This window comes from Anopheles arabiensis, chromosome 2 (genome assembly GCF_016920715.1).
Source record: "Anopheles arabiensis isolate DONGOLA chromosome 2, AaraD3, whole genome shotgun sequence".
Classification (NCBI taxonomy): Eukaryota; Metazoa; Arthropoda; class Insecta; order Diptera; family Culicidae; genus Anopheles; species Anopheles arabiensis.
In genome coordinates, this window is record NC_053517.1 from 103,539,489 (window position 1) to 103,565,887 (window position 26,399).

General features: G+C 45.4%; 1 long non-coding RNA gene across 1 annotated transcript in view; it reads left to right on the top strand.

Annotated features, from left to right (window-relative positions):
• The window catches only part of LOC120896866, a 130,120-nt gene that overhangs the window by 58,820 nt on the left and 44,901 nt on the right, over positions 1 to 26,399 (top strand). The window contains exons 3-4 of the long non-coding RNA XR_005738470.1: positions 5,085 to 5,121; positions 18,553 to 18,617. This is a non-coding gene — a long non-coding RNA (uncharacterized LOC120896866). The remainder of the gene's footprint in view (positions 1 to 5,084; positions 5,122 to 18,552; positions 18,618 to 26,399) is intronic.

Genomic DNA, 26,399 nt, shown 5'->3' on the forward strand with positions numbered 1-26,399 from the left:
TGAAGGGAAAAAATTGGGGAAAAAAGTCCCACACTTTCTTGGGATTTGTTCGTCTGAGTTTCAGATGAGAAGACGAGGAAACAAATACACATTGTACAGATTACACGAATCAGATGTTCAAACATTAAACTCTTGTCGTTTCCTCTAGTTATTAACAATCCTTCAACCAACAGTGATGATACTGCAAGAGACTAATCACTAAACAGTTTTTGCTGTTCAAAAACTTTGAACATAGTAGCACTGGGTTTCACTCCAACGAAAGCTTATATAGTCCTAATTCCTTGCTGAGTAATTACATCATAAACACGACATTAACAACACAATGAACATCGCAACATTTACTCTGGGAATCTTCTTCACAAGCACCCAATTACAGATATCCTCGAGAACGAGCGCCAAGGTAACGGTCCCATTCATATTGTGCAACTGTTTCAATGCTGATAACTTCCCACCCTTATTGGTTGCATTGAACTCGCTCTTTTCCACTATTAACTTATGTCTCTTCTTCACTCCCCGGGCTGCATGGAAACCAGTTACGAGCCAAGCTAGCTCGCAACGTTGTTGCTGACTTTTCCCCTTCTCTTGAGCAATAAATCGTCACTAATCGAATGATCGTGCAGTGACTTCTAACATCTCTGAGCGTGGTATTTCCCAGGCATCCTAGCCCTTCCTCAGACCAAGCCCTTATCGCCGTCAGGACACACTTACACCCGGTAGCATTTGTTCATAGGAACTTTCTTGACCTCTAGAATTATGAGCATCATCATAGCAACCCACCACCAAGCACCTAGGGAGTGTGTACGTACGGCTGGTTGCTGGTCGATGGATGCTGTGGCCTGTCACGCGCCACTTCACCGGCTAGCCAATATCCTAATGCCCTTCGGTGGTTGTTCGACGATGCGGCTAACTTTTTCCCAGAACCACACGCACATAAAAATTCCTCAACCAGAAACAATATGCCCCTTGCGGAACGGTGCCGGACGGTGTTAGTCTGAGTTCTGCCATCCCATCGACTAAATGGAGGGTTCGAAGGGTAAACCTAATGGAGGTGAACCGATGGTTGAGGTTATGAATGAGCAAATCAGCATTAGCTATGCTTCCTCGTACCAACCTGCCAGTTCTTTCCAGAAGTTCTGGCCTGGTCTTCGTCTTGTCAAATAAAATATGAGCCGATCATTATCACCATTTTGTCTTGCCATGTTGTGTACACAGTGTTCGACAGACTTTATTGACAGGTGCTGCGCGTAAATCAAAATCGAACAAATTCTTTTGACACCAACGCTAGCAATTTCGGTTGCTGGCGGTAAAGAGAAAGCAACAAAAATACAGAAAAGCGAATATTGATGTTCCTAAACAATGATGACTATCAGGGCTGGGGGTAGGCCCAAGAACGAAACGATGAAAAGCATCTGCTGCTGTGGTGGTACATCGTTGTTTGCCACTGTCACTGTGGTCGACATTTCCATGTCAAATAACAAATCAAACTCAACCACCATATGGTATCGTTCACCGCTACGGCAAAGTAAATAGAAAGATTACACCGCTCGGAGCGAAACGTGCATGTTCCTTTTGTCGAGTCGTTGTGAGAAAAGCATCATCCCTCTGTGCCGATGTGTGTAGTACACGATAGAGATCTCGATTTATTGAACCGAACCGAGCGCCCGGCTTTGCCACGCAAACCCCTTTTCCTTTACGTTGGTATTGATTTTCTCCATTCCAGTGCCAGTTGCAGCACACGCATTGTCGTGCAAAAAAAAGGCCGTATAAGCTTTTATCATCGTCCGGGCGGTGATGATGCTCGCAATTGTACGCACTTCCAAGCGTACGTACGGTCCGGTTGGTGAACTCGGCATCGGGTGGACATGTTCGCTCTTTGTTGAGATGAATAAAATACTGTTGCCAGTAAATTGAAGCCACACGCATGAGCAGCCAGACATTAAGAGGTCTCGTCCAGCGTGTAACCACTTACCGGAGAGGGAAGGATGGATTTGTCTATGCCGCACTGGGTCGGAAATGGACCAGCCAACCGCTAGCAACGATCGGCTCGCCCGGTTGTGGTGGCGGAGTGTGCTGTTGATTGTAGATTGTGTCTTATAAGCTACAATCTGTGTGATGTAGAATATGCAATTCAAGTCAAGATCCAACTCTGATTGATGTGGAAGATGCAGTGGTTGGGCCGTGTGGTTCCGAATGTAAGACGTTTCGATTGCAAAATATGTCTCCCTCTCTATCTCTCCATAGAATTAACTATTCAATTGTATAATATTTACATTGTAGATGGCCGATAGCAAACACACACAGCAGCTTCATCTACAGTACTTATCGAGCCATTCGTTTCACGTTTAGATAGCAGTTCGAAGCTTCTAAAACAGTGCGTAAACTGTTTAATGTCCTCAAGATGACCGTCTGAAAGATTTCCTTTTTTTCCTGTTCACTCTTCCACTCACTACTTTAAAAACTCAAAACTTTTAAACACTTCCACTGTCCAGTGATGAAGACCAATTCCTTCGGTACATAAGCAAGCATGGAAAGGATAATGGTGCCCCAAGGATTACCAACCCTAGAATCATTTTAACCCATCCGGACACCAGATTTCCGCTGCACTTAGTGTTAGCTTACTGGGTAGTTCCTGTCTCTTTAGCTTTTGTTTGTTCATGCTCTTTGTTTCAAAAGAGGGTGCAAACATTAGGAGAGAAAGAGAGAGAGAGAGAGAGAGAGAGAGAGAGATAAAATCCTCCCCTGAAGTTATTGCAAACGCAAACAGCTTCGATATGAAAGCATTCGATGAGAGGAAATTGACGGCTAAGTAAACGCCCTTTCTCTCTCTCTCTCTCTCTCTCTCTCTCTCTTTTAAACCCTCTGTCAAAGTGAGTCGCCTTCTCTTGGCGTGCTTTAAGGTGAAGTGAAGAGAGTGCGGAGTGTCTGGTTATGATGATGCACTATGGCTAGTGATGATGACCAGCATGGATGGGGATCCCGGGAGTAGTAAGAGCTTGAAGAAACAACTTTATCCTTTTTGAAGGGCACGTTGAAGATGTACACGGGCGAAGAAAAACGAAACCGTGTAATTTGAAGCAATTACCCAAACACGAACCTCGCACCCGGACCGTAACACACGCCCTGGTTCAGTTCAGGAATAAAAATAGGGGTGGAAGTTGTGTGCCAACCGAAACGAAACACCGCCCGGAAAGTGGTATCTTTCGGACGTTGTTTTAAGCGCAATACGGTTTTGGCGCTGTAGCAAAGAGTAGGAGCGCAAGGGTTGCGAGATGGTAGCAAAGTTTTCCCGCCTGAACCGTGCAGCAACAACTCGCTGTGTTCGCTTTGCTTTACAACCTCGGCAAACACCTCGGTCAATGGATTTTCATCCATTTACTGCCACGAGGCAAGTAATGCTCGAGATGGGAACGTTTGCGATGAATGCGAAACGCTTCCGATGCGATGCTTCAAGCCGGGCCGCCATTGTTAACCTGGGTCGGCTTGGCGTGCTGGCTGGCACCTTCAGGCATCAACCAGCCAGCCGCCAACCAACCCTTGATTCCACTGCCTGCTACTTGAGTAGCGAAAACTCAACGAGCTTGCCGGGGTACTTGAGCGCGGACAAGCGCGTTTGAGCTGCGAAGTGGATTCTTCAAGGAGTGCACCCTCAGTGCACCAAGGAAAGGGGAAAACTTTTAACCATCTTCTTTGAGCTCTTTCGAGCTGGCTTCCTTGCGTCCGGGGGAAGATGAGCCGGTCGGTTCACTATGGATGCTTTTTTTTACACAGAAGAAAGCACAGAGACACAGCAGAGAGGCGTTTTTTGCACTAAACAGGGTGGGTTCTTCATATTTTTTGTCCTTCTTTTTGCCCTCTTTGCTTCCTCTCTCGAAAGGCTTGCAGTAGTTAAGAACTTACCCCATCAGCTTTGTCTAGCTTAATGCACTTATGACTCACGCGCACATTCACCGCTGCTTTTACATCGCTAGAACACTTCCGGGATGCATTAAAGTGCAGTTTGCAATTGTTAGTGCAGGCTTGTGCGGGCATGCTACCGGTGCCAGCGTGTATAATTGCTCGTTTCCATCCTACTCCCCAGCCATCTCCGGACAGAGACTGACTCCCTCCAGGGATGCATCACCTGCCAGTGTGGTATTCAATTCGATCAATCTGTTAAGTGGCATGCTGGCGTGCCACTTCGAACACTGTGACCTGCCAGTCGGCTCTGGCTGCTCTAGCTCAAATGACGGTGAGACGCCGGTTGGCATATTAATTTGCCTGATTGTTTCATACACTTTGTACATCTGCTGGCATTTGTTGACCAGATTCAAGGCAGGACAGGAAACGCGGTGGTCCGATTCGCGACACTGATTATGATGATGATGATGCTAGGTGGCACACGATAATGCTAGTTAATAATTATGTGTCTAATTATTCCGGTAATTAATAGATACCTCAACTATTAGATCAGCCCTCTCGAAAGCTCATGATTGCGTCTGATTGCCACCGGCGCTTGCTGACACCTGACAGCAAACGCCCGTACCAATACACACACAGCGCGGTGACAGGGTGAGAGAATTTGTGTGCATGGATTTGCTAAAATTTGTTGAAGTGGATTTGAAACGTCTCCGTAAATTGACACTCCTGCAGGACCTGAGTTGCCGTAGCGCTCGTTTCATTCGTTGCCACTTCACCTCGCCAATCCTAGCTCGAAAATCTACTACTAATTGGCAACACTGTAATTAACCACAACAACCGCCCAGCAGTAGCGTTTTGATAGTGTACAGTATTTTAGTGCGAAAGAACTACCATCAAGCGTGAGTGTGTGAGGGGGTTGGTTGATTAGATTTCGGTTATTTTTGGGATGGTTTTATGGTGTGTAATGTGCTGCCACTCAGCGCTCGAATCGTTTCCAATCAGCGTTATGGTCGGTGGCAAAAATCCAAAATAATGAATGGCATTCATTTTGGATCGGTCACACTTATTAATTACTGTTTCGGTTTAGTTTAGCTTCGATGAGCTGTATTTTGGCTGAATATTAATAACTATAGTGGTTTTTTAAGTGGTAGATTAAAATTATACTATGTAATTTCTTTTTTTTTCAGAGTCCTCTTCAAACTAGTGCTAGAATGGACGAATGAGGTGAGTGTTTATCAGTAATTTCAAATGTCAATTTATTCCCTCAAAATTAAGTTTAACTCAAGCGCCATCCTAAGCCAATCCATTATTTTCATACATTTTACTGTTTTCCAACATCAACTTATCTCAACATAATTTGCTTTTTTTATCTTTTTTTTTCGGGGGCATAACGAGTACCTTTTATTTGCTTTATCTTGTTGCCCTTCCCAGCGGAACTTGTTTTCGGTGTTAAAATTCGACAAAAAACGAAAGCGCATCAAAAACACCACTCGCTTCAAATGATCATATCGTGCGCATTGTTTTTAGCTCTATCGCTCTCTTTATTCATTCCTCTTTGTAAAAAGGGGTCGCTTTTGTCCCACACAACCGCTAGCTCCATTGCAAATCCATTGGCATAAAAACTCGCGCCACGCAGAAGACTGCGGCCAAACGGCGCAACGTGGCAGCTAGTAAGTTTTCTTTTCTCTCCCCCAAATTGTTTCCTTCCCTCATCGCTGCATCCTGCCTGCATCGCCTGTCCTCTTCCGTCTTTTGTTTGTTTGTTATTGCAAACCGTGGGAAGGTGCTGCACTGGCGCTGGTCGTTTTCGGTCGAACCCTCTACCACACGATGCAAACGACGGGTTGTGCCATTGTTGTGACGATTGCAGCTCTGTTTGGTTTGCTTATCCACCGACGCTCTCTGCTCGCAATGGAAACTTGTGTGTGTATGTGTGTTTGTGTGTGCTTTTTTTGCCCTTCACCAAAGCAGGGAGTGAAACGTGATTTGCAATTCTCAGCATTTATTGCCATCGTGGTAGCACGGGTCCTTCCAGCTCAGCTGCAACCCCTTTTGCGCACATGTTGATGACTAGATGAGCAAATAATTGTTCAGGTGTGCAATTTTCACGACGATGCTTGCACAGACACCACCATTGCCGCGTGTGCTATTTGTAGATGTAATTGTGCACAAGTTGTTAAATGTATTTATTTCCGAAACAGATGTGCGGTGTTGTTTTAAAGTGTTAGAGTAAATTCATTTCCTGTAAAAGTATTTTTATCGAATTTTTACAATGAAAGGTTTATTTTGTGGTTACGGGTCGACATTTCTTCCGCTTCATAAAGAGTAATTACCAACAAGAAGCTTTTAACACAAGATATTTTCCTCCTAAATGAGTCGTTACAGCATGTAGCATGAAATCAAAATGATTGTTTTTCGTGGTAACGCTTGCGGCGTCAAAAAAAAACCACAAAATCTAATCTCGCTCAATCTTTCACTCCATGTCCGAGCTGGGGCAGGTAAAGTAGGTTTCAAAACCAGCCAAAACCGCAACGAACACGTGATTGATCTGCACTTTCTTATTAGCAGCAAGGGAAAGCGCTTTGTGGAAGCGTTTTGAAGGAAAGAACATAAGCATAGTGCTCTTATTATTATTTAGCATAGTACTGATAGCTTTTGTACTTGTACAATCGTTGCATCAAGTGCCTGAATGTATGCAACATATTCTATGAGACGATTGTTGTGCTCATTCCTCGGAGAAAGTGGTTAGAAAAGTGTGAGTGTTTTGTAATAGTTTCATAATAAACAGTCCTTAATTTTCTTTTAATCTGTATTTATATTAATTGTATTATTATTTAGATAAGTAGAATAAATACGTCCTTATAGGATAAGTTTAAATAATTCGGTTCTAATTCTTATAAGTTGTTTACTCAAGATAAAAGAAACCAACTCACTACAATAGCAAGAAGACAAGCAAGTAGCAGATTTTTGTTAGATTCAAAATGATTAATATCATCCATACTAGCTCTTACAATATCTTTCACATAACCTAACCATTGGACCAAAATTTCAACATCGCCTGGACGATGTTCTACAGCCAGGAATGTCATAAACTTCATCATATTCCTAAACTCACTTATATTGCTACCTCAGCAGCTAATCAAAGCAAGTATGTATTCATTTTCATGTGCCACATTCGTTACCTTTTTGCCTTTCGACAGCAGTTGACGCTCGTATCAAACCGAAATCCGTCCAACCGTCAAGCACAGCCACACCCAAATTCGGTTCCGTTTCATCTTACTCCAAATGTCAAGCGGCCGGAAATTGTACCCATGCGAAATGGGGATGGCTCCAAACCATGGTTACAGCGCTGTACTCATTTACTGACTTGTCTCTGATTGGTACAGAGGATGGGAGGAAAACCCCCTCATGTCAATGATGTTTCCGGTTGTACATCCTGCTACTAACCTTTAACCTTTTTTTGTTTTGGTTGTTCAGGCTATGCGAAGAAGATTCCATCGATATCATCATTTGTCGTTGGAATTGGCCAAACCTTCGCAGGGTGGCTCCTTATCAGTCTTCTACCGTCTGCCAGGGGTAGCTCATTTTCATTTATTCTCCCAGCACACAGCACACGAGGGCACACAGCAGCATACACCGAAACTGCATGCCATCAAGTAGCTTGTATTACTTGTGCAAACTCATCATATTCTGCTCCGCTGTGGCACGTTGGGGACGATGGTGGACGGAACGGTGTGATACAAAGATTGAAAGAGGAAAAAATCCTTGCACGTTTCTTCATTAGGACGGCACTGATTCGAGATTGCATTCTGCTTCCCATCTCCACTCCCTCCAGCACGGTAGCTGCTACTTCGAAGTTGAAATTACCCTCCCAGCAGCCATCGGTACACACCGCAGGAGATGCTCCGAAAATAAAGGGGGGAAAATGTCTCGGTTTTTTTTTTTGGGAGGAACTAAGCCAAAACCGAACCATCAACCGCAAAAAAAGAAGAATTCGCACAAACTTCGAGCGACAATTCGACTCAAACACTCGTGTGCAGGCAATGAAAACGGCTATAAAGATAAATGAAAGATAATGGAAAGTTATTTCCGCTTTCGTGCTCTGGGCAGTGATTTTATTGCGGTGAGGATGAAATCTACTGCTGAGTTAAGGCACACTGGCACACACACACACACATACCTAGAGACGAACACATGTACATGTACAACATCTTTTTTTTTTTTTGCTGCGCTTGATGTCAATCCACCCGGTTCGGGCGAAAAATCGTCCCGACGAATGTGTATCGCGTGCGAGGCAATGGTGTCCTTCAAAGGATCCGCCGTGCCCGTGCTCGTGGCTACGAAATTGGCTACAGCAAAAATCCATCCAACGGCAAAGTGCACATCGGGGGCAATCAATGGCTGCAATCTTGGCGAGGGAAAGGTTTTCTTTTTCTTGCTTCCGAACCGGCGCTCCGAAACAAACTGGACGCGACGTGCATTCCGCATCACGGCGTACAAAACAGCAAATGGTGAATCTTTTTTTTTTTTTGCTCTGTCGTGCACGACCGAGACCGAGAAACAAGTTCAAAAACCCCGAGCATAACAGCACTTTCAAGTACGGTGCATTCCCACGAGAGGCGTGCATGAATATGTAACGCACGACGCCGGCACACGCTCGGGCGGGTGTATCATCGCTGACGAAGCATTCCTTTGCTCGGCTCGAATGCTCGAATGCTCGGTGTTCGTGACCGGAAGTCGTGCTGGGTGTTTCTTTGTGTGTATCTAGCATGTCTTACTTTGACTTAGTCCTTTCTTTGCTTAAAGGCAATCCGTTGCTTTAAAGTTGGTGTTAAACGAAACTTCAAAGAGATTTTCCGTTTACATTTCTTTGCGTTACTCCTTTTTTGCCAGCCATTCCGTGCGAAGGGATGGAAGTGTTCGATAATAATTACCATTTTGTACAGAAGTTGTACCGACCTTTTTTGCTTCCGTTGCCTCTGTTCCCTGTTCCTTCTAGCCGCCTGTTTGAGCGAGTGGAAAATTATGATTTTAATTAGAAAAAGGTGTGCATCCCTTTTTTTGCAGTGACCTTTTGTGTTTCATTTTTGTCCCTCGGTGTTTTTTTCTTTCGGGGAAATTTTTCGGAAGGCAAATTGCAAACAATTAAGCGGTAAAGTAATGTTGGTGCACACTGTTAGGTTATGAGTTTTCGTTGAATATCATTTTGTACGCAATTATTAGAAATCCTAACCGGTAAATAAATAATGCTTCTCTAATGCTTTTCATCTGATCAGGAGAAAACAAATATTCTAGAACGACTTTCAGTATTTTAAAACCTTTGAATCATCTTTTTAACTTCTTCCTTTGCATTACTGCTTTGCCCCCCCCCTTCTCAACACAAATTGCTACATTTCCAATCGTTACCCATTAAGATGCTCCGTCTCGGGGTGAGTCGTTTATGTTCGAGTTCGAGTTAAATTCACTTTTCATAACAGACCTTTCGATTCGATGACTTTTAACATTCGCTGATGACGTTTCGATGGGCTTTAGGCTTCGGCAACTAAAAGGGCGTTTGAAAATCCCCTCCGGCTGCTGCTCAAAATTGAAGGCTTTCGAGCAAGTTTCTGCTCCCTTTTCATGCCAGGCTAGAGGAGACCGAGGGGAAATAACGGTCATTACCGTTGCTCTGTTTACCATTTTATCGACTGTTTCAAGACGCTCTCTCTCTCTCTCTCTCTCTCTCTCTCTCTCTCTCTCTCTCTCTCTCTCTCTCTCTCTCTCTCTCCATTCTCGCCTTTGAAGCTAGTATGGCCAAGGCGAACGTACCAAGCGGGCAGATGGTAAGGAAACCAAACTTCCTAATGAGTCTTTATCGAGTCCTTTTGCTTGCTTCCTTCAGCCGACAGCTTCGATGCTAAGGTACGTGAAGCTTAAAACGGGAAAGGAAACAAACTTTAAGTATGCTTCTTATCTTCTACCTATCGATCTACTTTCGGTTGCCTTTCGATGCGCGGTGCAAGTTATCATCAGCCTCACTGCTGCTAAAAAAGAGAACGGTTCTTTAGAGCAAAGCAAAACATTGTTTAAGCCTGCCCTAGAATCGTTGCCTACTTCTTTACGCAAGTGATTCGAAAATCGAAACAAACAACGCAAAAGCCGGCCAGCGAAGCGGCGGCCCGTTGGGACACTAAGACCTTCGGAAAACATTCCTCAGACCAGCGCCAAAGAAATGGCAACGTAATGGGCGCTAGAAGGATGGGGAGAGAGAAGAGAGGGCGTATTGATTGAAAGAAAACTTTTTCAATAACAAAATAAACGTAATGATGTTTCTTGGGACCGTTCTTGGGATTTAGTATTTCATCGCGTTTTTTTTCTCCCGCTTCTCTTGATGTTGCTCGCTTTCGCAAGACACTGATCTTGTTCTTTATGACTTTAGTTGCTGCGCGGGGTTTTTGACCATTAGAGCGAGAACACCTCCCAAAGCTTTCACGGTTCATCAGGGCTCACGGTCAGAGACGGTGACTCAGCTTCCCGGCTCGTTCCAGTCGCTCCCGATCTCGGTCGAGAACGGAAATGGATAACGAAAAACTACGCGACTACATCTCCGGTAAAGTGGCTGCCCAAGCGGTAGTGGTTCGGAAATTCGCAAAGAGTCTGCTACCGTGCATGACCATTTCCAAGCTGGCGGTGATGATGATAATACTCCAACTCGTGGCGCTTTACCAGTCCGTTCAATCAATTCATTCCATGCAGCTTCACATTCGATCATTCGCACCATCCAGCCAGATAGGCCTCGGTAACCTCGATAGCCTTGTTTTTTTTGCCATGGCAAGAATGTAACCGTACACGGCGAAAGGAAATAATCAGAAAATGATTGATTATTCGTTACCACGCTGCTGCCGTAGCGTGGGCCACTATGCTGTGCCCGGCACATTGCCTACCATTCAGGCGCAAATAAGCGTGCGTTCGCAGACAAAAACTATACACAACGAAATGAAGCGTGAAGAACAAGCGAACCGAGTGCGGAAATGACGTCCATGTGAGTGTGTGTGTGTGTGGCGAATGAGTATGCCAAGTTTTGTTGCGGTTTCTCTTTTAATTTTTTTTTTTGTTTTGGGTCAGCCCGCAGAGCGGCAGATAATTTTGACTTTGACAGTCGGATTCGGCGCCCAGGCGGTGATGCGAAACGTCCATCCATCACCGGGCAGTTATCGTTTATTAACACCTCAAAGCAAAATCGATCAAAACAGAGCGTAGGCAGGAGGCCTTACTTCTTCGTGAATGTGTCCTGTGTTGTGTTTACTGTTCCCTGACTGCAAGAAAGTCCTCGGCAATCACATACTGCAAAGTCATGCACGTTCATGTGTGTTGCCCTTGTTGTGTGGAAAACATTGCGCTCCGGAGAGGCACGGTAGTGGTGCCCGTATGTGATTGATTTCCCTCCGTCCCGAACATGACAGCGCAGTGGACGAAGTTTAGGCTTCATGCCCTACGCTTACCGGCTATCGGAGTGGCCCCGGAGGCACTTGAGAAACTTTAGTGTTGGGCAATCGATTTAATTGCACCATTCGGGACGATTTTACGACGCAAGCGAAGGCACAACACTTTTGGGACGCGCCAGCACTCGGGACGCTTGTCGCTGCCCCGAAGGCAAATGGTACGGTTTTCTTCGGTCCGAGTCTGCTCCCCTCCCTAAAGGCACAAAGTAATAATTTTGTTTATTTCCTTCATGCCCACACACACAGCTAAAGCGCTGCGTAAGGATGGAACAGGCACACCCCTAGCGGGCAGGGTCGCTTGTTTTCTTTTATTACTTTTTATGAGACGTAAATAAATATTTCGCGACCGGTTCGAGTGCTTCGGTGCGGTGGGCGTGATGGAAGAAAAAGGCGAACGAAAGCGTGAAAAAACAGCCAGCGAAAGTTATCTTTGGGCAAGATTGGCGCAAGATGGGAAATTGTGCCCAGCACCGAAGATGGTGTGACCATCTCGCTTGTGCCGTGCCGTGCTGTGGCCTGCGCTGGCGCAAGGTGGTGGTCGTATATGATGCAATAAAACCAAATTACTCTCACTGTCTTCTTGCTTCTTGCCCCGGGCCCGGAAGCGGAAGGAATCTGCCGGAAGAACAACCCGCAGTGAACCGGAGAAGAGAAATTAAACGAATAAATGAAGTTTACGAAGCAGCTATTCGATTCCGTGTCAATTTAATTACATCCTTAAGGTGTAACCCTCCATCGCTAACCCAACGGAGCGCTGCTTTGCATGTAAAGCGCTACTTTCAACGTTCGAAGCAGGCGAACGAGTTTCATCCATAATAAAAACATCACACTTTCGGGCCCCCTAAGCTGACACACTTTTATGCATGCTGGGAGTGAGTTCAAACGGTTCACCGTGATGGTTTTGTGGTTGTAGCGGCTCAAAATTCATCTCCTCGATATCGTCAAAAAAAGCCTCGATATCGTCAAAACGATGGCATCCAAACGAACGGTTGGCAGCTCGGTTTGATAAATTACAGATTTGTGATAAATCGTTCGTCATAATTTGCACTGAATGATAAATTTGTTTTTTTTCTGTTGGGTATGGGTGTTTGCGTGTGTATGTGTATCTCCTACCTCCTACTATCTCCTGTCAGCTGCCCTCGTTCGAACGCGTAACAAAACGCCTCCCCCCCGTACACACACAGCCACGCACGATTCGGTCGAAAGGTTGTGGCGGTGGGAAAATGAATTGGCCATATTTTAACGACCGTTTTTCACCAGCCTGACCCATTTCTCCGGATTAACCTGGAATTTTTCAACGACCGGGAGCACGGGATTTGGAAAAGCCCAGTAGCATCGCTGAGTAGTATCGTAAAAAAGCGACCTCAAAAATGATCATTTTTCAAATTCAATATCATCCTCCCTGTGCACCACATTCCCCTCAAAATAGGATGTTGTAGAAGGTTGGCCACGACCGGGAGAGTAGGTTCAGTAAGCGGATATTGGCACTAACGCAAGCCGACTGCCAACGATTACTTGTATTTTTTATGTGCTACAAAAAGGAATTGTTTGGTATGAGTGTGTGTTTGTTTCTAATTTTTTATTTTTGACCTTTTCTGTATATTTGTTTTTATTAAATTTTTAATCAACGAATCAATTTCATCGCATGAATTGAGCGAGCTAAAAACTAAGAACATGGATATTCCTGCTACCGGAAAAGCTCATAAATTGTGCTCATCAACCGCATTTCCAGTGGGTTTATAGTTTTTAATGTATTCAACGACAAAAAAAAAAACGCCCCATTGGCATGATGATGAATTCATTTGGAACAAAAAAGTATTGCTTACTTTTAATTGTAGCCAGCGGGTTCGATCAATCAATTGTATTTAAAACATAAACGGATGCGCAGAATCGCGCTCGGATTATGGCTCAGTGAAGCAAGGGAGTTGATTAATAAATAAAAAAGTTTAACTTTGCTCTTGATAAACGTGACCATTGATTATTGCAGAGGTCCATCAACGTCGGATATGTTTTTTTGGAAATGGGAGTGAATTGAGCTGTAGCAAGTAATGAGTTGTTTTTCAGTATCATGGTTCTATATGATTTATGTCCCTGCAATGTGTATTTCTACTTCAAACTACATTATTATTTGATTGATTGGCATACAACATAAAAGATAAGATAAATTAAATCATGAGAAGCTACCTATAAGAATGGTTAATCCCCTTGAAAATGACTACTAAGCTGAAACAACGCTTCAATTCCTGCTCAATCTCTCCACAATACAAATTGCTACTATTACTGTATTGCGGAACACTTTAATAAACCGGATTTCGGCACCAACATCCCTGGCCGATCTAATTACCCATTGAGGGCAGATAATCAACGCCACTGATTTGTCTGCTAATGATGCCCGCCTTTGCCACCAGCATCTTTGTGCCGAGGAGAAGCTAATCAAAGACAGCCCGGCAGCCGATTGTACTTACGAGAGCCCGCAAGCAGTTGGTGTAATTTAGTAATCGAAATTCACACCCTTCCTGAAATGCTTCCCGCTTCCCTGCCGACCATTTGATAAATTCTTCACACCAAATCTACTCCCCTTAATAAGCGTCGCACACTGTACCAGAGCGGCTAAAAACATATTGAGGGTGGACGCCGATGCAAAGGACATCGGGCTGTGTTTATCACTGTATATCATAACACGCCAATCGTTTGCCGCAGAAATCAAGAATCGATTCGACGGGCAAAGATATGCGTTCCGGCGGTGCCCAAGGCAGAACGTCGTGTGGTAAAAGCATGTCCACGAACAAACACACAAGCGAGCCAACCAACAGCAAAAAAGGGAAATTGCAACCGAATCCTACCCAAACTCCGGGGCAGCTTATCGATTATGCAGATGAGATTCAAATCCCGGCGTCCGGTGGAATGGTTCGACCGTACCGCACCGTTTCCCCGCTTCGCTCGGTTTTGCGATTTTCGGCCTTTTCGGAAGCAAATCGAACGGGTGGTAATGCAATTTAAAATCAATCGATTTAATTGCAATACAATCATATTCATTTTATTGACCCGATCACATAGCGTGCTCGCGTGCTACTGTGTGATGGGTGTGCGGGTGTTTGCACCTTTGCATGCCAATTTAAAATGGACTTACGGAAGTACGGAAGCAGTGCATTGCACATGCCAACTGTCGTCTATGTATGTATCCAAACATTCACCACACAAGCACATAAATACACACGCTCCCCCTCATACACACACACGCACACAATTGGATTAATCTACGTTCCACCGCACAGCGATCGAAGCCAGCAGTACGCAGGCCGGTGATCGTTTCCGGTGGCTGATTGCAAACGACTTGGCGACACCGCTCGGTAATTTCCTTTCGGTTCACCCGACCGCCGTTGCACTGCCGCACGCTCGATGAAGCCACTTTAATTGCATCAAAATGCACCACACAGCGCGCGGTGCATTCTGGCAGTGGCACTATTTTCACCTCGTACGACCAACGGCTTGTGGCGCTCGGTCAGGTCGGTTCGGCACAGAGAGACCAAGGATCGATCGGATGATTTCAAATATTAACACGTATCATAAATTGTGGTCACCTTTGGTCTGGGCTCGATGCCAAAGGTCTACGGAATGGCACCGGAGTTCCGCACTTAAAGACACACACACACATTCATATACCCACAATGAGCATGTGATTAGGAGGCTATTCATGCGTATATTTATAAATTGCGTTTGCAATCGCAGGCAGACAGGCAGGGCAGGACATTCCCGCACGGACGCTGCCCGCTGGCCGTTCGGGTCAGATGACAATTATCCCTGCCGGTGTTTGTTCCTCGCCACGGAACTTTGACTTCGCCCGTGCAGCGGGCTTGTGAAATTCGAGCTGCAAGATTAAAGCCAAGCGATTTGTGAAGTCAAACACACACGCACACCTGGCAAAACGCAGTAAACCGCACCTTCAACGTGAGCAACGATTCGAATCCACCCTCGGGCAAACGTGACTGCCGAATGAACCGAATAACATCCGGACGCTAGTGGCAGCGGACACATTCCAAATCGTCCTTCCTTTGGCAGCTAAGCTTTGGCGCGTCGTTTGGAAGCGGCTCCGTTTCTTTTCGGTCAAGTACAATCACGCTCTCGCAATGTCATTATGAACCCTTAAGCCGTTCAAATGATGAAGCAAATGCCATATTCGTTGCATCACCAATGTGCACCACCGATTGCCTACCATTCAGGCGCACATTCGAACACACTTGCCATGGATGTGGTTTATTCGCTTGGCGCGGGCTCATCCCGATATTACACACGTTAATCGTTACCGATCTAGGGCTTTTCCTAATCCCAGGAGCAACGCGGAAAACTAACCGCTGGAACCAATATCCATCCCAATGTCCGAAGGGCATCGAGAAGCGCGCGTATTCTCAAATCAAAACCCCATTGCTGCGATTTGACGCAGCAACATTAGTACTCCAAGAATATTGCATATTGAAAGCGAATTTTCGCTCACTACATGAGATACATATTAACAGCTATTTGTTTGCTAGATAGATGGGGATTGCAGCTACTATCGCTAAGAGCATTTTCCACCACGCGTTTTTCGCGACCACGGCAATGCTCCGCCGGCGCCGAGATGAAACGAATGCCTAATGAATGTCCGTTGTTTATTCGGTTGTAAATTCATTAATCCGCTGACGCTAATGCTTTATAAATAAGTGAAAATCTATTATTAATAATGCACGCGTGACAATCGAAACCCTCGACCCTCGGTCCAATAGCAATAGCACAGAGTCGAGGTGCTTGTCTACATTGGTGGTGGAAATTCTGACCACAGCCGGGGCTTGTACCGACATAAGCCTAGTCAACAAAAGCACTGACACACACACACAAACACACAACACACTGGGTGGGTGGGACGAAACACGATACGTTCGATATTGCACCGGATTGGCAAACAAATGCGTCGTACATGCCCGAGAGCATGTGCGTTGCGTGTTGCATACGTTGCAGGGGCATTACCGGGAAGTGCGTTTGCCAATTCGTGGTCGGGATACGCGTGGATAATGAAATTCGCTTCGCCTTGTTGCAGCATTGCCCGCGATGTGCTGTTGTACGATGCGAAACGATGCTGTGAAGATTGAACTGTGTTGGTATTAAATATCTACATTGCTTTTTACAGTTGGACAAATTCAACATTACGCCCCTCTCAAGCACGTGTTTGGCTGAATGTTATGCAAGCGAACACGAACATGGGATGGTGTTTATTTCTTTTTTTTTTATTAAACCCAAACAAGACTTCTAAAAGGCATCCTATCATACCGTACGGGTACTGTTACACAAAAAAAAGTTGTGTTTTTAAGCATTCCAATGGGTTCCTTTCCACATAAGCCGGATGTTCCTCAATACGCAGGAGCAAAGGAAAAAGTAATTGTACACATAATTGATGTCGCAAACGATGGCCTCAGGTGTGCGGATGGAGGAAATTGAGGCAGGAGGATTTTTACTTGTCCCACCAATTAGTTGATATTTATGCTCACGTTCCAATGCACGGACAAAACATGGGCCGGGCGGCACGAGTCGTAGCTACGGGGACGCGCTGTAAGGTAGTCAAAAAGCAGACAAGGGAAAATAATCCCGAAACAGGTCGTAAAGTCGTATAAATTATCATTAATTTTCTCCACATTGCACCGTACCTATCAACGGAGACGGCTGGCGACATTGGGAACACACGCCGGAACAAGATGTCCCCCCAAACAAAATAGCACCAAGCGCGCTCGAACACACACACACACACGCACCCTCCATCCCGTTTGGCGATCCAAAGCAGGGAAACTATTCCCATAAAACATTAATGCAAATGTATAAATCCGTGCTTTTTATGTCACTTGAGGAGTTGGAGCAAATTAAGTGAGTTTACCGTGCCGCCTTTTCGCCCTCCCCACTCGAAAAGCAGACAGCCGTGATAACATCGGCCAACGGGCAATGAAATTCCTACGATTGAAAGAGATTTCTGGTGGTGCGGAACGGTTAGCCTACCTTCCAGGCGCTGGCATCCTTTCCGCAGGCTATCGTACAGCCTCATGGCATGGTGGCGGATTATACCGATTTCTCGAGTGTTCCATGGAAGCGGGTAAGCATCCCGTGCTCGAGGGGCAGTATAATCTTGGGATGCGCAGATTTGTGTTTCAATCAAAGCGGCTCATCCATCTTGCCTCGCTCGTCCTCGGGCCCGGAATTGGCGAAACAAACCCTTGCCTGATGATTATCAATTTGTACTGGCGAGCCTTCGGGATAAGGGATGGCTTTTCTTAGCCTTTCCGAAGGGGGCCTCGTTTGCTACACACGTCCAGAGCAGGGGGTTCAACAGCAACCGAGGATGAATGTCTATCGTTTTCGTGCGAAATTGACTCGATCAATCTCTTTACCCCGCTGTTTTAGGTCCACCGCCCACAGAAGTCCGGTGAAAGCGATGCGGCGCACTTTTACGGCGAGAGTTTTTCACTCAATTTGCTTGCATTGAAGCAAACCTCTGTCTTGGGATCGGTGGCTTCCGAGAAATTACTTCTGAATAGAACGCAGAAACAACAAATGAGAAAAAGGAATGAAAATCAAACAGCTACCCAGCATAGCACTGCGGGAGCAATCAATGAGCATTTCATTACAACTCAATACAACTTACCTTTTTCCTATCTAATGTCTAGGAGGCTAGTAGAAATGATCTATTAATAACGCGTAAACAAATATCCTACGGTATGGCGAATACAGCTCAATGAAACCACGACAACACCTCAGAGTTTGTTTGACTTTGACACTAGAGCGTGTCCGATCAGCGCAACGAACCAAAATGCTGAATGCCTAATCGTGTGCACTCGGCTGCACACACAAAGCAAGGTGATCAATTTCGGATTTCACGCCTCTATGCTCCAACAAACGGAGAATTTAGTTCTTTGTACTAGCAAATTTCTTCCTTTTCTAAGAAGATTATTGAAAGGATCAGAACGAAAGATATTATGCGATATTTAAACGAAAGAAAGCTAAATATGCTTACACTGTAGTCAGTATAACAACTGCTGAGCAACAAACCATATATACTGATGAAAGTTGTAAAGAGCAAGTTCTGCTAAATGATTTTTGCATTTCCTTACTTCAATGTTACAATTTTTTATCGTAACTATTTAATTTTTTATTACAGATTCTGTCCTACGTCTGTTTGAGTTTAAGTTTGAGTCATCCAAGAGAATTCTCTTCAGCAGGTTGGTAAGTATATTAGATAAATGCAGTCTATATGCTTAACAGCACTTCCGAGCAATATCCAACAAAATGTCAATTTAATTTTATTTAAAGTGCCGTTCAATTGTTCTTAATTGCTGCTCCAGTTTAATCCAGGCACACAAACTAGTGTAAATCTTGTTAAAAGGATAAATTATTAGTTTTTGGAATGTCATCACACCATTGAATGCAACTACACAAACCTTGGTTAGTTGAATAGAAGAGCTATCAAGTCTCACCTAATTCATAGGTCTTCCAATTTCTAAAATGAAAGTGCCCGGAAAATGACTGATTATACGTTTCTTCTGATGCAGCTCTAATCCATTCGTTACTGTACGAGAGGTTTTCTGCAAGTGTAGTCTCTCCGCAAAGCCTTTTCATCTCACCAATTAGATATTGTGTTCCTTTTCTCATTTTGTTCACACTCTTTTCTTTGGTATTCAACGATGCAGCAATCATAGTGAGGAAGATAAATTTCCACAAAAGAAACCATCTTGCCAACGGTTTCGAATCATATTCCACTTTCTCGCTTTTCAATGCCTGTAGTGCCGTCTGCTGCACGATCCAGCATCGGTGGAATAGCATAAAATGGAAATTTGATTATCGTTATCTTGCCGCGCCCATCGGCATACCTCTTTTTGACTTGCAAGAAGAAACAGTAAAGAGAAAACGCAACCTGAAATGCTTTGCACAACAATACCGGGTGGGGGATGAGCAATTGAATGAAGAAAAAATGCAAACCTCACTTCAACTTCACCACGACGGAAGATAAAAGAGTGCCCGTTACTGCTTCAGTCCAGCCACAAGAAGGTTTGGTTGAAACATTTTAGTTTAATTTCCATCACTGAATATCATTAAGGTGAATTTATTTCCCCATATTTTGACACTCACAGCACTCAAATGGTGAAAAGTTTGTCTGAGTGGCCCAAGCGAATAGGTTAGCCGGCCTTCGTTAGAAGTATTGCATAATCTCTTGAGGAGCCTTTTTTAAATTCTACCTTCCTTTTGACCGTGTGAAATATTACATTATCTTCCGTAGCGAAACAAGAAAAAAAAAATGGACAAAGGACGAATGGAACACATTTTCAATGTCATTGTCAATTTTCCAAAGCTTCCCCTTATTGTTTGTACCTAGACCGGTACCAAATACCGGGCAAAGTGAGCGAGTTTTCATCGATCCTAATTGAATTAGACACTCAAATCCCGAAAGCAGCGTGCCTGCTCGCTTTAAACACATTTCTATTAGTGAACACTTCACTAGAAGCATTACCAAAAAAGTGAGTATAATCCAAGCTTAGGAGAAAGTTTATTTGTCCTCCCTCCTTTTTGATTTTCCCTTCGTTTTCTTTCCCACATCTTTCACAGTACGCACAGTACGCGAAAACAATGGGAACACTTATTTGATGCCCAAATTAATGTGACATAACTCAATTCATTAGCATAATGTCAATCCCGAACGGGCAGAGGCGAATCTCGGTCTCGCCAGGAACTTGCAATGATCCCTCCGCTCGTTCGTCGTCGTTTCCGCTCGCGCGTCTACTATGTGTCCTTTGCACCAATAATCTGACCGATTGTCTTGTACGAGCTCTGCTCGATTTGTTGTGAGTCTGTATCCTGAAGCGGAACAACAAAAAACAGGCGCGCGTAAGACTTTCCAAAGTATAACTTCCCAAACAAAAACTAAGCAAAGATAACAGAGGGAAAAACATTACCATCCTCCATCGCTTTCCATCGAGCATGCCAAACGGGGCATGATTTGTACGCTTTTATCACTTCACAATCTGGTTGGCCGTCGCCTGTAGGCATGATTCGCATGATGCTGCCGATCGGTGGTTGGACGGCGGTTCTCCGTTCCAAATACACGCTCGCTCGATTTGTGCCGGAAGTTTCGAGAGACAGAGACAGAGAGAAAGAGAAAGAAAAAGAGGAAGAGAGAAAGAGAGAGATAAAGAGAGATATACACAAACACACACATAAAGGCGTGATTGGAAATTTCAGCCCTGGCATATTCTTTCTTGTGCCACCTCTCGTTTGCGGAAGTTGTCCCTAGCGGAGGGCCCTCACTGGTTTAAAATACGTTTCATCATTTGCATTTTGTTGCCCTTTCCCTTTGCTTTACCTCCGGCAGGAATGTCGTCGTTGTTTGCTGGTGTAAGAAAATAAATCGAGCTTTCCTGCTTGTGCAGCGGAGGCTTATCAAATGATCCGCAGACACACACACACACACACAAAGAAAAACAGGACATCGGCACCATTCCAAGGACAATTTGTTGGAAAAACCATTTTTTGAGCATCATTGTGAGCGCCATTGCCCGTTCGAAACGGCGGCCGGGGAATAATGCCCCCCCGAAAGGGAACATTCTCGTGGGAGCGGACATACCGAGTGCGTGCGGGGATGGCCGATGAAAACAGCAGCACGGGATGTCGTGTATACACGACAGATGAGCGACAGTGCCTGGCGGTGTAGTGCCAGCTTGAAGTTGTTTTGTTGTCCCGCTGTGCCGTTTCGGGGAAGAAAATGCAAATTAATGATGTTGTTTATTTGCGGATGACTGTGCTCATAATCGAGTTAGCTGCCGGGGTGACAGCCCTCCATGGAGGGGTAGGGGGGGAGGGGGGGAGGCTGGCCAATGCGTAGAAGGGGGGCACCCGGGCAAGGGAGGGAATGCAAATTTTGTCCCGGTTTTGGTGTGCGTGTGGGTTGCCTGTGAGGGGAAACACACTGGAAGGCTTTTTAAAGTTATATCCTTCAATTTTGTGCCCACTTTCTTTGGCGCTGCTTTTTGCTAGAGAACGAAATGAGAAAATGGGAAGATGGGGAAGGCGGCGGAATAAATCCAACGCTGCAATTTCCCTGATGACATAATGTGCTTCCTGTGAGTGGATAAAGTATTAAAGATGACACAAACTGTCTGCTGCCGCCGCTGCTGCTGCTGAGTCAGAATTAAATTCGTGGCTGAAAGATAGACAAGAAGATGGAAAGCATCAAGTTTTATTGCTCTCTTTATCATCTTTAACTCCAGCCTGAGTCAATGTGTCTATTTTTTATACTTATTTACTCAAAATGCAAATATTCTATACTTATTTTGTTCATCTTTTAATCTAGTGCGAGTAAAAAATGAATTCTAATGTACGTAATAAAATATATTGAACCTCTTCTTCGTTTTATACCTCTCCATCTCTCAAACATTCTAGAAGATCCAACCATTTACTCAAACAAAATGCTCAACTCAACTACTTCCCCCGCAGTGTGTTAGTGTGTGGTTTCAGGCAAGTAAAGAACTTCCGCTGCATATTGAACCACTAGAAGAAACTTTACCAACCGCATCTGCTTCACGAACTTGTAGAGCGTATTGCTGGTCCTGCTTCGATCATCTTAAACCCCTTAGATCCCGCTATACCTCACCCCCATTTTTGCGTAATGACCAGAACCATCCGAAGCGGAAAGTGACTTTGACAGAAAGACAAACACGCTCGAGCGTCACTTTTTCTTCATTCACCGATCGCCCGAGGTGGAAGATGTCTGCGCTCGCCGGATGCAAGTACCAACTTTGCAAACCGCTTCCTCCGTCTGCCAAAAGGTCCGCTGCCGTCCATCGCGGCAAGCTGACGACAAATTGCCGTTTTGACGATGCATAAAATGAGAATTGATTTGCGACACGAGTGCAGTAGCAGTGTGTGCTGGCTGCTGGTGTGTAAAGTGCAAGCAAAAATTTCCTTCTCCTGTCGGCACCATCCGTCCCGGGGAGGGTGGGATGGTGTTGTTGCGGGCACCAAATGTGCTCGAAAGCGTAAAATGGCTGGGGAAACTCTACCCACGAGCTGGGTGATTTCGTGCGGAATTCAACCCATGAACCGCTTGGAAGGAATGGATGTCATGGACCTGGACACCATCGCTCGGGTAGTTTATAGTACGGAGAGAGATAGAGAGAGAGAGAGAGAGAGAGAGAGAGAGAGGGGGGGGGGGTAAACCTACTGCAAGATGTCCGTACGAACGGGAATAACGGGAGAACTTCCAACACGAAGCGGATGAGTTCTTGTGTCAAGCCAAGCAGAGACATTTATTTAATTTCCCTTCCAGTTTCTTGTCCGGATGTCGGTGGGCGTCCAGTGTGTCTGTGTGTGTGTATGTCTGGTGCCAGTGGAAGATGCTTTGGAAGATGCTTTGCCGACTTATGAAGCGCGCACTGCCTGAAGCGTATGGAAAAAAGGGGAAAAATATCGATTGAATGTCATTGCCCTTTCTGAAAGACGACATAAAAAGACTCGTTTGGTGACGTTTTGTGGACATAATTCTATGCGTACTGTAATTGTAGTGCCTTAAGAAGCACTTCAAAAGAGCATCCTCAATGTGAATGCTTCTAAGAGACATCTGATGAAGGATCGCATTGGAATTTCGCCCACAGTGTTATTAATAGTTAAGCCTAGCTCGGATTTTCCACCTTCGAAACCCACACCCGACAACCTATTTTGTAAATGGACACTTCTACCCAGGTGTCAGTGTGCGTCCTATTATATTGCTGCCCCAAAAGAAAAGGTTTACATCAAATTCCATTTGTCTCGTTTTTGCGTGCTGCCTAGTAAAAGAATTGCCATCCGTGCCCTGCTGTGCGGCACTGTAAAACAGCATCCTCCGTCATGCTTTCAGCAGAGCGACGTGTCATCCCAACCCGACGGCACCGTACAGTTGTTTGCATTCTTTGTTTTGGCTACCTAAGGTCCTCATTTGTCTTTGGCGCGCACCGACTCTAATGATACTGCTCTCCTGCCGTTCCTGCATCCCGACGGTGGAGGCTCAAGGGATCCCTGCAGTTTTCCGGGAATTTATGTCGCAAAGAAAACTCCCTCACACACGCACACTCCCACACACGTGGGCGCAAACAAATTGCTGTATGTGCTTCTGTCGGCGGGACGTCGGCAAAAGCTTGAATAATAAAATAAAAATAAAATGGAACGTTTTCTTCAGTGCGCTTTCGAGTACAGAGAAGAGGAAAAAAACCAATCCTCCAAACACGTGACGTAAAAGGCATGATCCATTCAACACAGTAGCGTTCCACACACACACAAACACACACACACACACACACACGAATGGTATTAAAGCTAATCTAAACACACATTCCTCTAGCAAAAGCAACGAAGCAGTATGTCGTCCTCCATCATGCCCTACACACCCTTGCCCTGGGTTGGTGACTTGCATAAGAGTAACGCCGTTCGGAAAATGGGCGTCAACGCACGACGGACGGAGGGCTGGTTAGGGGCAGGAAACCAAATCATGAGCATCGTACCGGGCCGTTTACCATGCCTGCCTGCCTTTATAGTTAGCTGCTGATCCACTTGCCAGCAGAAAGAAAATTCAACATTCATCTTCGTCCCGTTCGCCCCGCCGGCGGATGTTGCGGCGGGCTCGGGACGTACGGAACGTGTCGCAAACCTTTTTCTCGCATTGCCACGCTTGCCATGGTAAGACGCTCGTGTTGAGCTGCTTCTTATTTTGCTTGTGCATGCTGTAGCTGCTTTACGAGCCACGGCTACGGGTGCGGATAAGGCGAGCGAAATTGGTAAACGATGGGCAATGTGTAACGACGTCACTTGTCATCTTTCCGGGCGACTAAATTCTAAAGCCCAAAAGAAACTGGCACCCTTCGCGAGATGGTGTGATACGATGGAGGAGGAAGAAGCGACAGAAAACGAACGTAAGCAAGGATGAAATCGTTTTTTGTTATAGTTTTACTGTTTTTTTTTTTTGTGCAGCGTTTTCACGAGAATGCTTGATGCTCCTGCTTCAACTTGAAAGGCAGCGGTTTTGTGGTTTGTACGATTCAGAACAAGTAAACAGGGCAGAAAAAGCTCCACCATTTTCAATTTAAAGAAAACTACTTGCAAAATGGAAAGCAATATTCGCTTTTCAGAGGGAAAAAAACATCTCCCCACAAGCAGGAAATGACGAATGCCTTCTGTGCCCGTTCACAGCACCACCACCGGCATGGAAATGTGATGCACAGCGATATCGCACCGCCCGCCCCGCACGTAATGCATGATAAATGTACCGTAAATTGAAACACCCAACCCATCCACCCGGCCGGGCAGAGCGTTTTGTGATGTGTTGGATTAGTTTTGCGCTTCACTTGTGCCGACTGCACAAAATAACCTAGTTCCCTTGCTCCATGGAGTCACCGAACAACGGTAAATTTCATCGCGCCACCAAAACCCAAAATTGCCCGCTGTCGGATCTGTCGGTGACATCTTCCAAATGCTTTCCTGCTCGCCACAATGAGCCCATCAAAAGTGAAGCGAAGTGTGGTGGTCACAACAAAAAAGTGGACAAACACACACACACAAAAAACGACACGACCGACGCCACGACGCTAGATCGATTTCCGGTCACCCGGTGTCGGTTCATCATTACATCCCGCTGGCTTACGCTGGTGGGGGCGTTTTCCCTTGCCCCTTGGACGTATGACCTCCTGCTTTGGGCTCTGCTTCGAAGGCGTCCGTGGCGTCGAGCGTCCATCTCCAGCTGGGAATGAAATGACGTGAAACAATCGTCCAACTGTCAATCTTATCCCCCGGTTTCTTCGCCAGTTCATTTTCCAATGACTGAAAAGCGACGAACTGCGGGAAACGATCTCATGGCTGAAGTAAGCTCCTGAAGTACGGACTAGAACGTCCCGAAATGGAAAGAAGAGCTCAGGTTCAATGTGTTAACAGTTGAAACCTGGAATGGGTGTGTCTTCTCCTCATCTTTGCCGGAAAAATCGCGCGGAATAGGTTTTTTGTTCCTTTCCTCTCCAGATTTATGACCATCGGACATTCTACTCCCGCGGGTGACGGGTTCACAATTTCGAGTGAATCTCGCCTCACCGACCGGCCATTCCTTGCTTGCCCACGCTCGTCGTACGACGTTTGCTGCCAGATTGGTTTATTACATTGCCTACGATTTCCGATGACAAGCGTTCATCCTCAGTCGGCCGTAACGACGGAGCCTTTTGTTTCTCGTCCCATTTTCCCGGCCCTGATCGGGACACAGTATCGGGCCAGTAGAAGAAGAAGAAGGAAAACCCTCCCAGGCACATAAAAACATCGTCTCCAAGCGCCTTTTCAAAGGATAAGCACAGTTACTGTGCTCTGTGCAGGAAACCGTACCAGCGGTTTTCCAACTTCCTATTTCCGCTGGTGGGAATGGGTGGTATCTTTTTTTGTTTTTTTTTTTTGTGGCACTCCCTTCCCGGAAGCTTGTTTCCCGTTCGCTCCACACCGTCCCATTGTTTTCGCCCACAACGAAACCGAAACGGGAAAATTTGGATTCCGACTCATCGCGCGCCCCACAATCAATGCGAGTGCAAAAAAAACGCGCGCGCACACGCCCAAGATGGCGCCTATACCCGCAAGGGGGATGGATTTCAAATCTCGTTTAGCACACAGACAGGGGGAGGTGTGTGTGTGTTTGGTTTTTCTTCTTTTTCTACTCTTGTGGTCGTCTGCCTGCTTGATCTTTTGTTTTCATTTCACCAGTATTCTATGTGACTCTCTCTCTTTGTGTGTGTATGTGAATGTTCATTTTACGACTATCCTCCTTGCGGTTAGATTTAGGTCGGTATCGTGTTTACTGTTGGGAAAAATGGACCACTTTTCTGCCACTTCCTTGCCTCCGCTTTTAGCCGAAGCATTTATTCCGTATTGAAGAGCGCACGGTAAAAGATCGGATACAATCAACGTAATCTGGTGAAACGAGCTGCTGCTGCTGCTGTGTGTGTCTGTGCGGTGCAG